This window comes from Neomonachus schauinslandi, chromosome 5 (genome assembly GCF_002201575.2).
Source record: "Neomonachus schauinslandi chromosome 5, ASM220157v2, whole genome shotgun sequence".
Taxonomy (NCBI): Eukaryota; Metazoa; Chordata; class Mammalia; order Carnivora; family Phocidae; genus Neomonachus; species Neomonachus schauinslandi.
Window position 1 is genome coordinate 104697700 of NC_058407.1, and position 15786 is coordinate 104713485.

General features: G+C 36.7%; 1 pseudogene; it reads left to right on the forward strand.

Annotated features, from left to right (window-relative positions):
- The first annotated feature begins 5880 nt into the window (after positions 1-5880).
- LOC110576810 lies at positions 5881-6451 on the forward strand (annotated as a pseudogene).
- The last annotated feature ends 9335 nt before the right edge of the window (positions 6452-15786 follow it).

Consider the following 15786-nt stretch of genomic DNA (forward strand, 5'->3'; position numbering starts at 1 on the left):
CTTATTCTTCTCAAATGCACATGGAAATTTCTCCAGAATAGACCACATACTGGGTCACAAATCAGGTCTCAACTGATACCAAAAGATTGAGATCATTCCCTGCATATTCTCAGACCACAATGCTTTGAAAGTGGAACTCAATCACAGGAAAAAAATTGGAAGAAATTCAAACACTTGGAAGCTAAAGACCATCCTGCTCAAGAAAGTTTGGGTCAACCAGGAAATCAAAGAAGAACTTAAACAATTCATGGAAACCAATGAGAATGAAAACACATCAGTCCAAAACCTATGGGGTATGACAAAGGTGGTCCTAAGAGGGAAATAAATAGCCATCCAAGCCTCTCTCAAAAAAACTAGAAAAATCCCAAATACACAAACTACCTTTACACCTTAAAGAACTGGAAAATCAACAACAATAAGCCTAACCCATGCACAAGAAGGGAAATAATTATGATTAGAGCAGAGATCAATGAATTAGAAACCAGAAACACAGTAGATCAGAACAACAAAACTAGAAGCTGGTTCTTTGAAAGAATTAATAAGATCTATAGACTTATCCAAAAGAAAAGAGGAATGGACCCAAATTAATAAACTTATGAATGAAAAAGGAGAGATCATGACTAACACCAAGGAAATAGAAATAATTATCAAAAATTATTATCAACAACTATATGCTAATAAATTAAGCAACCTGGAAGAAATGGATGCCTTCCTGGAAACCTATAAACTACCAAGACTGAAACAGGAAGAAACTGATAACCTGAATAGACTAATAACCAGTAAAGAGATTGAAGCAGTGATCAAAAACCTCCCAAAAAACAAGAGTCCAGGGCCTGATGGATTCCCTGGGAAATTCTACCAAACATTCAAAGAATAATACCTATTCTTCTGAAGCTGTTTCAAAAATAGAAACAGAAGAAAAGCTTCCAGACTCATTCTATAGGCCAGCATTACCCTGATCCCCAAACCAGGCAAAGACCCCATCAAAAAGGAGAATTTCAGACCAATATCCCTGATGAATATGGATGCCAAAATTCTCAACAAGATCCTAGCTAATAGGATCCAGCAGTGCATTAAAAGGATTATCCACCATGACCAAGGGTGATTGAACATTCACAAATCAATCAGTGTGATAGAACACATTAATAAGAGGAGACAGAAGAATTGAGTCCTCTCAATTGGTGCAGAAAAAGCATTTGACAAAATATAGCATCTTTTCCTGATTAAAACATTTCAGAGTATAGGGATAGAGGGAACATTCCTCAATCCCATAAAATCCTTCTATGGAAAACCCACAGAGAATATCATTCTCAATGGGGAAAAGCTGAGAGTCTTTCCATTAGGCTCAGGAACACGACAAGGATGTCTACTGTCGCAACTTGTTCAACATAGTACTAGAAGTCCTAGCAAAAGCAATTAGACAACAAAAAGAAATAAAATGTATTCAAATTGGCAAAGAAGAAGTCAAACTCTCTCTCTTCACACGTAACATGATACTTGATGTGGAAAACCCAAAAGACTCAACCCCCAAATTACTAGAACTCATACAGCAATCCAGTAATGTGGCAGGATACAAATTCAATGCACAGAAATCAGTTGCTTTCTTATACACTAACAATGTAACTATAGAAAGAGAAATTAGAGAATTGATTCCATTTACAATAGCACCAAAAACCATAAGATACCTTGGAATAAACCCAACCAAAGAGGTAAAGGATCTATACTCTAGGAACCACAGAACACTTATGAAAGAAATTGAAGAAGACACAAAAAGATGGAAAAACCTTCCATGCTCATGGATCAGAAGAATAAACATTGTTAAATGTCTATGCTACCCAGAGCAATCTATACTTTCAATGCCATCCTGATCAAAATACCAACTGCATTGTTCAAAGTGCTGGAACAAACAATCCTAAAATTTGTATGGAATCAGAAAAGACCTCGAATTGCCAAGGATGTTGAAAAAGCAAAACAAAGCTGGGGCATCACGTTGTTTGATTTCAAGCTATATTACAAAGCTGTGATCACCAAGACAGCATGGCACTGGCACAAAAACGGACATATGGAACAGAATAGAGAGCCCAGATATGGACCCTCAACTCTATGGTCAAATAATCTTTGACAAAGCAGGAAAAAATATGCAATGGAAAAAAGACAGTCTCTTCAATAAATGGTGCTGGGAAAATGGACAGCCACATGCAGAAGAATGAAACTGGACCATTCTCTAACACCATTCACAAAGATAAACTCAAAGTGGATGAAAGACCTCAATGTGAGACAGGAATCCATCAAAATCCCAGAGGAGAACATAGACAGTAATCGCTTTAACTTTGGCCACTGCGACCTCTTCCATGACACATCTCCAAAGGCAAGTGAAACAAAAGCAAAAATGAACTTTTGGGACTTCATCAAGATAAAAAGCTTCTGCACAGCAAAGGAAACAGTCAACAAAACAAAGAGGCAACCCACAGAATGGGAGAAGATATTTGCAAATGACACTATAGACAAATGGTTGATATCTAAGATCTATAAAGAACTTTTCAAACTCAACATCCCTCCCAAAAATAATCAAGTCAAATTAAAAATGGGCAGGGCGCCTGGGTGTCTCAGTTGGTTAAGCAACTGCCTTCGGCTCAGGTCATGATCCTGGAGTCCCTGGATCGAGTCCCACATCGGGCTCCCTGCTCAGCAGGGAGTCTGCTTCTCCCTCTGACCCTAACCCCTCTCATGTGCTCTCTCTCATTCTCTCTCTCCCAAATAAATAAATAAAATCTTTAAAAAAAAATTAAAAATGGGCAGAAGACATAAACAGACACTTCTCCGAAGAAGACATACAAATGGCTAACAGACACATGATAAAATGTTCATCATCTTAGCCATCAGGGAAATTCAAATCAAAACCACATTGAGATACCACCTTACACCAGTTAGAATGGCAAAAATTGATAAGGCAAGAAACAACAAATGTTGGAGGGGTTGTGGAGGAAGGGGAACCCCCTTACACTATTGGTGGGAATGCAAGTTGGTACAGCCACTTTGGAAAACAGTGTGGAGGTGCCTCAAAAAATTAAAAATAGAGCTACCCTATGACCCAGCAATTGCACTCCTGGGTATTTACCCCAAAGACACAGATGTAGTGAAATGAATGGTCACATGCACCCCAATGTTCATAGCAGCAATGTCTGCAATAGCCAAACTGTGGAAAGAGCAGAGATGCCCTTCAACAGATGAATGGATAAAGAAGATGTGGTCCATATATACAATGGAATATTACTCAACCATCAGAAAAGATGAATACCCAACTTTTGCATCAACATGAATGGGACTAAAGAGATTATGCTAAGTGAAATAAATCAAGCAGAAAAGGTCAATTATCATATGGTTTTACTTAGTTTGGGAACATAAGGAATAACATGGAGGACATTAGGAGAAAGAAGGGAAAAATGAATGGGTGGAAATCAGAGGGGGGATGAACCATGAGAGATATGGACTCCAAGAAACAAAGTGAGAGTTTTAGAGGGGAGAGGGGTGGGAGGATGTGTTAGCCTGGTGGTGGCTATTAAGGAGGGCATGTACTGCATGGAGCACTGGATGTTATATGCAAACAATGAATCATAGAACACTACATCAAAACCTAATGATGTACTGTATGGTGACTGACATAACATAATAAAAAAATAAAAAATAAAAAAAAAAGTAAAGTGCCAGACCTGGCTTGTGCACACACACAAAATATGGGACTAATAATCTACTCACAAATTTATAGTAATAAGTAAATGAAAAATACTAGCATGATAGTACAAACTTAATAAATATTAGTTGCATTCTCCCTTGACCCACTGTCGAACAAAGTGTAGTCATGTAACATTTTATTATATTCTTCTCTCCATGAAGATAGACTTTTTGTAATTTTAATGTTCCTTAATAGCAACTAAGAGACTTCAGAGTGTAAATGCCTCAATTTCTGGTATCTTATCCTATGGCTTATTATCTTCTTATCATCCTTGCTTTTCAGAAAGAACAAGTCAAACAAACAATAGGTTTCTCAGTGTTACCCAAATATTTAGTGAAATCATGTGATTGTGTAGAAAAATAGCTGGATTTAGAGTCTGAAGTCTAAAATTCAAGAACCATATCTTGATTCCCTAAGTCTTAGTCTTCTTGTCTTTAAAATGGAAATAGTACTTTTCCTATCTTCCCTGGAGAGTATGAAATTACATCCTTTCACATAAAAACATTTCAATATATCTCAAACAGTGTATATGTATAAAATTATGAAATTTACATTTCAGAGCAAATCACACTTAAGTAAGCCAATGAAGCTGTCACACTCGAGCAATAGTGAAGATGAATGGAATACAGGGACTCCCTCTACCCTCTACCACATAAATTTCTGATCCCTGAAAGCCCTAACATGGAACTATATAGGCAAGAAGCAAAAAAGGCAGGGAATGTTGATTTTTAATACCAACAACTATGACAAAAATAACAATGTTTAATACATATGACTCAAGCAGTGACAACATGAAAGAAAGGTGGGTGTTATGGCTACCTCTAGGCTGTCATTTGGAGGCAGGGTGATGAACTATTTTTCAGAAATATATATGTAGAAGGTAATAAATATTAAAATTCAAAGTGATTTGTTTGCATTAGCCTATTAATTCAATTATCTAGTAGCTGACTATTAAAAAATCCCAGTAATAATCTTCCTTCTTTGTCACAGAAAGTATGATAACTATTAATAAGTGTGGCTGCAACAGGTACTCAGTAGCAAAGAAGGCACTTGTAGTGATGACATCTGGACAGGAAAGGAAGTTTTTTTATTGATTCTAAGCCATTGTCTTTCTCTTTTATAGCAACCATCTGGATAACAGCAGTGCTCAAATGTCACAATCCTTTTCTTTTCATCCATGGCATTAAGGCTAGAAAAAACACACATACACACACACACACACACACACACATAGAGTTCTCTTTGAGTAGTTCTTTGGCAGAACATGGTAAGAAATGCTCACAGGAGGGTAGAGGAGGTAGAAAAAGACACTCTGTAAGAATTTCTATTTCAGACAAGAGTGCCAGCCCATCAGGCCTGATGTGTTTGTGTACATGAGAACCAGAGTTTTGCTGAGGCATAAAGAAAAAGATAGCAATATTTTTTCAGCTCCGGTGAGTCAAAAGTCAGCTTAAGAGCATAGAAGTAGTGCCAATTATATTTTTAGAAAATTTCTTTGATGATCCAACTCTTTTGTATTATTAAGGAAAATCAAGTGTTTGGGAGGTGGTTTTGAGAGAAGGGAGAGGCTAGATATTAACCTTAAAAGTAATGTTTTTTATTTTAATTCCAATTAGTTAACATATGGTGTTATATTGGTTTCAGGTGTACAATATAGTAATTTAATACTTCCATATATCACCCGGTGCTCTTCACAAAAGTTCACTCTTTAGCCCCCATCACCTATTGAACCCATCCCTCCACCAATGTCCCTCTGATAACCATCAGTTTGTTCTCTATAGTTAAGGAAATTTCATCATTTTGATACATATTTGATTTCTTTAAATGAGCCTCAATCAACCAATAAAGATGTGCCATCCTTTCTATGTTTCTTCTGCAATTGGAAATGAAATGTTATCTATTCATTCATCATCACAATAAAAATTAAAAGTTTGAAGTCAAATACCAACCTGAAAGATAGAAAAGCTACTTTATATATCTTAATAGTGGGAAAATACTTTCACAAACAACATGTTTTCCTGTGTTGAATTATTTCAAAGTTAAATTTATGGACCATTCATACATTCTAAAAGTGCAGGGTCACTCAAATGTCTAAGTATATCAAATTACTTCACTCTTCCCATAAGCAGCCTTAGGTGATCTCAAAAATGGCTCGCTATTCACTTGACCCAGAAAACCCTACAAAATCATGCGTATCAAGAGATTCAAATCTTCATGTTCACTCTAAGAGCACCTGTGAAACTACCCAGGCCATCAAGGGTATGAATATCAGAAAAACCACCAAGTATCAGAAAGATGTCACTTTGCAGAAGCCATGTGTGCCATTCCGTCACTCCTGCAGTGGAGTTGGTAGGTGCGCCTAGGCCAAACAGTGGGGCTGCACACAGGGCTGGTGGCCCAAAAACAGTGCTGAATTTTTATTGTACATGCTTAAAAATGCAGAGTGTAATGCTGAACTTAAAGGTTTAGATGTAGATTCTCTGGTCATGGAGCACATCCAGATGAACAAAGCCCCCAAGATGCAGCATAGAACTTACAGGGCTCATGGTCAGATTAACTCATACATGAGCTCTCCCTGCCACATTGAGATGATCCCTACTGGAAAAAGAGCGGATTATTCCTAAACCAGAAGAGGAGGTTGCACAGAAGAAAAAGGTATCCCAGAAGAAACTGAAGAAACAAAACCTATGGTCCTGGAGTAAAATCTACATGAAATAAAAGCAAATAAAAGGAGAAATAAGTGTATCAGATGATTTCAGGAATTAAGACATGGCAATTCTTATTAATGCATTAATTATATAATTGACAAGTTTATCAAATAAAAAAAATCAGCATATTTGTCTATATTTTAAAATGTATCTTAAGTTATTTGCTGATAATTATACCATTTGAAGTAGAAAAGTGTAGAAACGTGTGTTGAAGATTTTGGAACAAAAAGCCAACACCACTTTGTATATTTACCAAAAGAGATAGCAGTTTAGGATATCAGCTTTCTGGCTTCAACTGTAGAGGAAAAACAAAACAAAACAAAAACAAACAAACAAACAAACAAAACATATATTGCTTGAAAGGCAAATAGTCCTTGTTCTGCTATTAGCTGAACATAAGATTTTATGCAAATTGCCTCAGTTTCCTTGCCTGCCAATTTAATATCCCTATACCTGTTCTACCTTCCTTGAATAATACATCTGAAAACAAGTTGGAAAGGTATATAAAAGAGCACTGAAAAATAAAATATTCCATTAGTAGATAGGAATAAGTTCTATCATTACTATTTGGTTTTTAATGACTCATATGGATCATGCTTACAGTGGCTTCACTGGCAGATTTGTAACATTTTTCCTGGTTCTAAGCCCATTTTCACTTGGATTCTGGGTTTTCATGGAGTAGACATTCTGACTCTAGGTGAAGTGAGATGTGAATTTGGATTTTGAGCAGTTTTCCACAGAAGATAATTGAACTTTCCCAAACATCAGCCCAGTTCTTTAAAGTAAATGATATTTCTCCTGCAATTAGATTCAATCACCTTAATAAGCAACAAAAGAATTGTAAGATAACATTGCATCAAGAATGGACATAAAAAAAAGGGTGGGAGCACCTTGGTGGTTCAGTCGGTTAAGCGACTGCCTTCGGTTCAGGTCATGATCCCAGGGTCCTGGGATTGAGCACTGCATCAGGGTCTCCACTCAGCCGGGAGTCTGCCTCTCCCTCTCCCTTTGTGATCTCTCTCACTTTCGCTCTCTCTCAAATAAATAAATAAAATCTTAAAAAAAAGAGTGGACCTAACTCTTGATTTTCTCAAACAGGTGACAAAATTTGTCATAAAAGGTCATTTTGTAAGATATTCAGTCAAAGAAATAGCAAAACCAGGCCACCTTGGGCCAATTAAAGACCTGATAATATTTGGGGAATATATACAAGGAGAAAATGAGTCAGCCCAACAAAATGAAGCTACATGAGACATCGTAAAAACTAGGATTTTTAATTTTTTCTTCATGTAGCTCTCTTTATTCATGTGGGTAATGTCCCTTCATCCCTTCTCAACTTTCCATTATGGTTGACCTTTTGATGGTGAGCAATGTCTTTGCATTAGGTGCGCCAACAAGTTGAGGATAAGAAATATTTGAGACCTTGGCAGGAATTGTCTAGTAGGGAGGTGTGGCTGGGAATGAGAGAGGATTAAATTACCCAGACTCTCCACTTCCTTCACTGAGGTTCTGGTACTCTCCTTTGACTCTACTCCTCATGGAAAAATTCACTACTTCAAAAATTGTGAGAAGAGCCACAAATGGATATAAGCACTCTGCAGACCCCAGACTACATTTCAGGGATATATTAACCAAATTAATCTTTCCATGTTGTTGAGGTATTTTATATAACAGTGGGTGTTCCAGGACCAGAGACAACACAGCATGGAAGGCATTAACATTCTTCTCTTTAGGGTTTGCTTTTTCTACTCAAAGGAAGAAAAATAATTCATTCTAACAAATATTTCAGGCTCTCAGAACAAGCTATTTCAGAATTTGTTCATTGAACAGATTTACAGGTCTATAAAAGCCATTCAGAGCAATTAAAATAATTTTGCCCTCCATTTTATTAACTTCCAACTTGGGTTTTCCCTGTCAGTTGTAATCTAACAACAAAATCTGTATGTTTTCCCTAAACAGACGCTTTATTCTACCACAATTGTAATCAATAATAGTTTGAAACACATTATTATGATGTTATTATCAATTTCCAAATAGAACATGATCACTTTAAGAGTAAGCAATATATTTTTTTAAGATTTTATTTATTTATTTGAGAGAGAGAGTATGAGCAGGTGGAGGTGCAGAAGGACAAGAAGACTCTCCATTGTGTGTGGAACATGCTGTGGGACTCCATGTGGGGCTCGGTGGGGGCTCAACTGGGTCTCCATGTGGGGCTTGAAGGTGGCTTCACTTGGGGCTTGATGCTGGGTTCCATGTGGAGCTCCACGCAGGGCTCAATCCCAGGACACTGAAATCATGACCTGAGCCAAAGTCAGATGCTTAACTGACTGAGCCACCCAGGCACCCCAAGAGTAAGTGATATATTTTTTTTGTATTTTTGTATTGTTCATGGTATTCTTAACACTAGTATGACAATAAAAGCTGAATCAATGTTTGTTGATAAATGAATAAACCCTTAAAAGATGTGATGAATATTTACTACACATAAGGCAATATACCAGGTGCCCATAGAAGAGGTATACTTAAATCTTTATATTCAGTATTTTTATCTATGAAATAAGGATGTTTGAACCTATTGTAGCTACCATGCAGGGTTGGTCTGAAAACTGCAAGAGAAACTGAAAAGAAGTTCATTGAAAAATAAAGTGTTTTAAAATAAAATGTTTCACTGTTAAGCAACTATGCAACCATGTTATGAATCATACATTCATGACCTCCAAAATCTAATTTCATATGTCAAAGTCAGTTCCCATGGATGCTAGTCCTTTCCCAGAAAGTACTTTGTTAAAGAGGTTTTAATCTGTTTTCTGTCCTTATCTGTATCTATATCAATTTATTCTAAAGGGCAAGTATACAACTGAGCTACTTGCCCATTAAATCATTTGGAAATGGAAGATAGTCTACATAGACAAATTTATAAAGCAAAATAATGGTTACCAAATGTGGTGCCATAAGAAGAGTCTCAGGAAATGTGAAAATAAGATAGGATAGGAAATGTCAAAACAAGTAACCAGTTGAAACAAAGAGCACCTTAAAATAATACAAGAAAAAAGAAGTAATATGATATGACATTGTAATAGAAAGAGCTTAGAAAGAAAGGTAAGAAAATAATTAGATGGCAAAAGTATAAGAAAACTAAACAATATTTTATTTCTTACAGAAGTAATTTACTTAATAATTTAACAATAGCCCAATATATGCCCCCAATTTGTCTTGGCTCAAGAGAAACACTGGCAAACATGACAATCCTTATCCTCCTGGAGATTAAAATCTATTGAGGGAGGCAATTAAGTAGAATAACAATAGCATTTCCCCCACTCAGGTCATGCTCCAAACTCTGTTAGCATTTATCTCCTCCGCTGGTTGAAGACAGGATGAAGGATGAAAGAAATCAGTCCACAGTGAAGGAGAAACTCAAGAGTTAAGTAGGCCAATGAAATAGTTAGCAAAACCTAGAGATAATTGATAGAGAAACTTAAATAAGTAAAACTCATCAGTATATCCATGTTGAGGAACAAGAAAGAAACACTTCTGCAGCTTTCATTTTCAGGCTTCTTGAAAGCAGTCATTAGTATTATTTTAGTCTTGTTTTTTAAGGAAAAACACTGGTGCCCAAGGTCATAACCTTTAGAGGGCAGTAGTTCACTAGTGTCCGCTGGAGATGAGAATGGTTTGCAGAGCTGTGATTAAAATAAAATGTGTTGAAATTTTTACATGGGTCATTCAAAAAGTGACTTTTTCTCCAGACACAACTGGGTTAAGTGTTTTTCTGGTGCCTACTTTTCATTATAATGATGCCTCGGGGAATCTATGAAGGAAAGAAATTTAATCTGGCTAAGAGTTAGGGTGCTGCCAGAAGAGCTTAAAATTCTTTAGCACTTTTTTCCCCCAAGAAGGAAACAATAGACTTAAGTGTTTTCAAAAATGTGCTGACTTCTATCAGGATTTTAAAACAAACTGATAGGAAGGTTACAGTCTGCATATGCTGCCTGCTGGATATATAGAGGAAATTGTCCCCTAGCTTTATGCTCAGTCACTTTTTCTAAACTGGATTCAGTTCAAGGTGACAGATTCCTCTTGGTCCCCTCTGAATGGTTGCACAGCTGAGATGAGAGGTGTTGTACTCACCATGTCCTCAACACTTCAGGACCTCCACAGAAGTCTCACTTACCCTCATGGATTTAGCTGAAAAGAACTCCATAAAGTTGTACTGACCAAGAGTCTTTGGCTCTGAACTAGCAAGAAAATACTTCCTAATTTTTTTTTTTTAAGATTTTATTTATTTATTTGACAGAGAGAGACACAGCAAGAGAGGGAACACAAGCAGGGGGAGTGGGAGAGGGAGAAGAAGGCTCCCCATAGAGCAGAGAGCCCGAGGTGGGGCTCGATCCCAGGATCCTGGGATCATGACCTGAGCTGAAGGCAGATGCTTAACAACTGAGCCACCCAGGCACCTTTTTTTTTTTTTTTAATTTTCAAGCTAAGCTCAAGAGAACCTTGAATCCTCAAGAGGTCTTCCAATATCTTTTATTTGTTCTGAGCGCAGAATAACAGCTTGAAGTAAAGGTGGGTTCCTCTTCTCACTAGAGTATATGGCATATCATACTTTAGAGGAAGGATCTAAGCAGAGTTGTCACATGTCCTGTAAAATTATATGAATAATTAAAACTTTTCTTTGACTGGGCATGCAATGCCTTTCTGGTAAAGCGGCAGAAACTAATGGGAAAATCTACTCAGAAGATTCTGGAGTCGGGATGCCTGGGTGGCTCAGTCAGTTGAGAGTCTGCTTTTGGCTCATATCATGATCCAAGGGTCCTAGGATAGAGGCCCAGCTTGGCAGGGATCCTGCTTCTCCCTTTGCCTGCTGCTTGTGCTCACTCTTTCTCTCTCTCTCTGACAAATAAATGAATAAAATTAAAAAAAAAAAGAGCATATATTGATGAGGGCATCCTTTAGAAAAAAGAAGATTCTGGAGTCATTTGGCTACTGACAATGTTACTTGCTTTAAAAAAAGGAAAGGAATAAGGGTATAGGGGTGGGCGGTAGTTGGGGTGGGGATTGTAAATTGTTCCTGCTCAAAACCAAACTGGTATTAGGGAAATGCATATCAAAGTGACAATGAGATACAACTTCACATTCATTAAGATTGCTATTAATAATGATAATAAAAACAGAAAATAACAAGGGCTGGTGAGGATGTGGATGAATTGGAATCCTGTCCATTACTGGTGGGGATGTAAAATGGTTCAACTACTATGGAAAATAGTATGGCAGTTCTTCAAAACATAAATACAGACTTGTCATATATTCTAGGAATTCCACTTCTGGATACATACCCCCCAAAATTGAAAGCCTTAAAAGGAAGAGAATCCTGACACATACTACAACATGAATGAGCCTTGAAAATATTATACCAAGTGATATAAACTGGACACAAAAGGACAAATATTTTATGATTCCATTTATATGACGTACCTAGAGCAGTCAGATTTATAGGGACTGGAGGCAAGGGAGTTGTTGTATGAGCAGGGTTCCGGTTTGGGGAGATTAAAAGTTCTGGAGGTGCATGGTGATGATGATTGAAACAATGTGAATATACTTAAGGACACTGGCTTTACATCCAAAAATGGTTAAATGGTAAATTATGTTTTTATGCGATATATTTTGTCACCAAAGGAAAAAAAATGGTAGCTCACAAATCACAGAGGCAGCCTCCACTGTCATTTTTAAAAAAATGTCACCCATAGGAATCTTCAGTTACAATGCTGACACATGCATTATCTTCCACCAATGGCAAAACTGTGCAAAAGCCCAACGTGGGACACTTACGAAAAATGAGTCTATGAAAGTTATTTAATATTATTCATGTGTACGTAAGCAAGAGTTTCTCTGGTGCCTGTTCCCAAGAGTTCAGTTGCTACTTGGAGAGTATATCTTCAAATTTACTAAATAATAACAATTTCCCAAGACACTGTATGTGTTTGAGTATTACAAGCAATAATGAGAGTTATTTTATATCCTGGTTAATATCAGTAGTATGTTATTGTGTATTATAGGGTTTAAATTTGCATTTTTTCTGATTATTAGTAGATTTATTACATATATATGACACACATGCATATGTCATATATATGTATATGTGTGTACCATAAATAAATATATGATTGGTAATGATAAGTAATCATATAATGATTAGTGAGTTGAGCATCTTTTACGTACATGTGAGCCATTTGTATGTCTTCCTTGAAAAAATATCTATTCAGGTCCTCTGCCTATTTTTAAATCAGATTTTTTTATATTGTGTTATATGAGTTCCTTATATATTTGTATATTAACCCCTTATCCAATAAAGGCTTACAGATATTTTCTCCTATTCCATAGGTTGCCTTTTTATTTTGTTGATTGCTTCTTTTGCTGTGCAGAAACTTCTTTGATGTATCCAACTTGTTTGTTTTTGCTTTTGTTTCTTATACTTCTGCTGTCATATCCAAAAAGATATTGCCAAAACTAAGGTCAAAAGATTTTCCGCTATGTTTTCTTCTAGGATTTTTACAGTTTCAGGTCTTATGATTACATCTTTAATCCATCTTGACTTAATTTTTATGAGTTATGTAAGAGGGTTTGTTTCATTCTTCTGCATGTGAATATCTAGTGTTTCCACAAACATTTATTAAAGAAGCTACACTTTCTCTATTGAGTATTCTTGAGTACTAAAATATTAGTTGACAATATATATATATATATGCAAATTTATTTCTGGGCTTTCAATTCTACTCCATTGGACTACATGTCTGTTTTTATGCCAATACAATACTGTTTTAATTACTATAGCTTTGTAATAAAGTTTGAGATTAGGAAATGTGATACCCATCCTACTATTCCTGATTTTTGCAGAGCTAAGATAGCAGTGTAGTAGGAGGACCCTAGGCTTGCCATGTTCCAAGAACAGAGCTAGATAACGATCAAGTCATTCTGAATACTCAAGAAATTGACCTGAAGACTGATAGAACAAATTGTACAACTAGAGGGACAGAAGAGGCCACTTACAGGAAGGTAGGAAGTGTGGAGACATGGTTTGGGGGAGAAACAGATCATGGGTGCTGCAGGGGTGGTTTGTATGTCTTTTATTTCCTTTTCTTAACTGATAAATCTGGCTAGGACCTCCAGTACTAAATTGAGGAGGAGAGGGGAGAGTAGGCAGTTTTTTCCCTCTACCTGATTTTAGAGGAAAAGTTTTCCATCTTTTACCATTAGTATAATGTTAGCTGTGGGCATGTTACATATGTCCTTAATTATGTTGAGGTAAGTTCCTTCCTCATGGAATTTGTTGAAAGTTTTTATCATGGGGCACCTGGGTGGCTCAGTCTTTAAGCATCTGCCTGTGGCTCAGGTCAAAATCTCAGAGTCCTGGGATCGAGCCCCGCATCAGGTTCCCTGCTCCGTGGGAAGCCTGCTTCTCCCTCTCCCACTCCCCCTGCTTGTGTTCCATCTCTTGCTGTGTCTCTCTCTGTCAAAAAAAAAAAAAGTTTTTATCATGATACAGCAGAAATTAATGATATAGAAATTTAAAAAAAACAGTGGAACACATCAATGAAACTAGGAGCTCATTCTTTGAAAGAATTAACAAAATTGATAAACCCTTAGCCAGACTTATTAAAAAGAAAAGAGAAAACAACCCAGTAAATAAAATCATGAATGAAAAAGGAGAGATCACAACCAACACCAAAGAAATACAATTATAAGAGAATATTATGAGCAATTATATACCAACAAATCAGGCAATCTGGAAGAAATGGATACATTCCTAGAAGTATATAAACTAACAAAACAGAAACAGGAAGAAATAAAGAATCTGAACAGATCCATAACTACAAAGAAATTGAATCAGTAATCAAAAATCTCCCAACAAACAAAAGTACAGGGCTGGATGGCTTCCCAGGGAAATTCCACCAAACATTTAAAGAAGAGTTGATATCTACTTTCTCAAACTATTTCAAAAACTAGAAATGGAAGGAAAACTTCCAAACTCATACCATGAGGTCAGCATTACCTTGATCCCCAAACCAAAGACTCCACTAAAAACGAGAATTAGAAACTAACAGCCTTGATGAACATGGATGCAAAAATTCTCACCAAGATACCAGCTAATAGGATCCAATAGTATATTAAAAGGATTATTTACCACGACCAAGTGGGATTTATTACTGGGCTTCAAGGGTGGTTCTACATATGCAAATCAATCAACATCATATACAACATTAATTAAAGAAAGGATAAGAATGAAATGATCCTGGGGCACCTGGGTGGCTCAGTAGGTTAAGTGTCTGCCTTTGGGCCTGGTCATGATCCCTGGGTCCTGGGATCGAGCCCCACATCAGTCTCCCTGGTCAGCAAGAGCCTGCTTCTCCCTCTTCTCCCTGCTCATGCTTTTGTCTTGCTGTCTCAGTCTCTCTCCCTCAAATAAATAAATGAAATCTTAAAAAAATATAATGAAATGATCCTCACAATAGATGCAGAGAAAGCATTTGACAAAATACAGTATCCTTTCTTGATAAAAACCCTCAAGAAAGTAAGGATAGGAGGAACATATCTCAACATCATAAAGGCCATATATGAAAGACCCACATCTAATATCATCCTCAATGGGGAAAAACTTTTCCGCTAAGGTCAGGAACACGATGGGAATGTCCACTCTCACCACTGTTGTTCAACATAGTACTGGAAATCCTAGCCTCAACAGTCACGTAACAAAAAGAAATAAAATGCATCTAGATCAGCAAGTAAGAAGTCAAACTTTCACTCTTTGCAGACAACATGATCCTTTATATAGGAAACCCACAAGACTCCACCAAAAAGTTGTTAGAACTGAGACAGGAATTCAGCAAAGTTACAGGATATAGAATCAATGCACAGAAGTGTGTTGCATTTCTATACACCAATAATGAAGCAACAAAAAAAAGAAATCAAAGAATTGATCCCATTTATAATTGCACCAAAAAACATAACATACCTAGGAATAAACCTAACCAAAGAGGTAAAAGATCTATATTCTGAATACTATAGAACACTGTTGAAAGAAATTGAGGAAGATACAAAGAAATGGAAAAACATTCCATGCTCATGTATTGGAAGAACAAATATTGTTAAAATGTGTATACTACCCAAAGCACTCCACACATTCAATGCAATCCCTATCAAAATAGCACCAGCATTTTTCACAGAGCTGGAACAAACATTTCTAGAACTTGTATGGGACCAGAAAAGACCCTGACTAGCCAAAGTAATGTTGAAAAAGAAAACCAAAGCTGGAGTCAACACAATTTCAGACTTCAAGCTGTATTA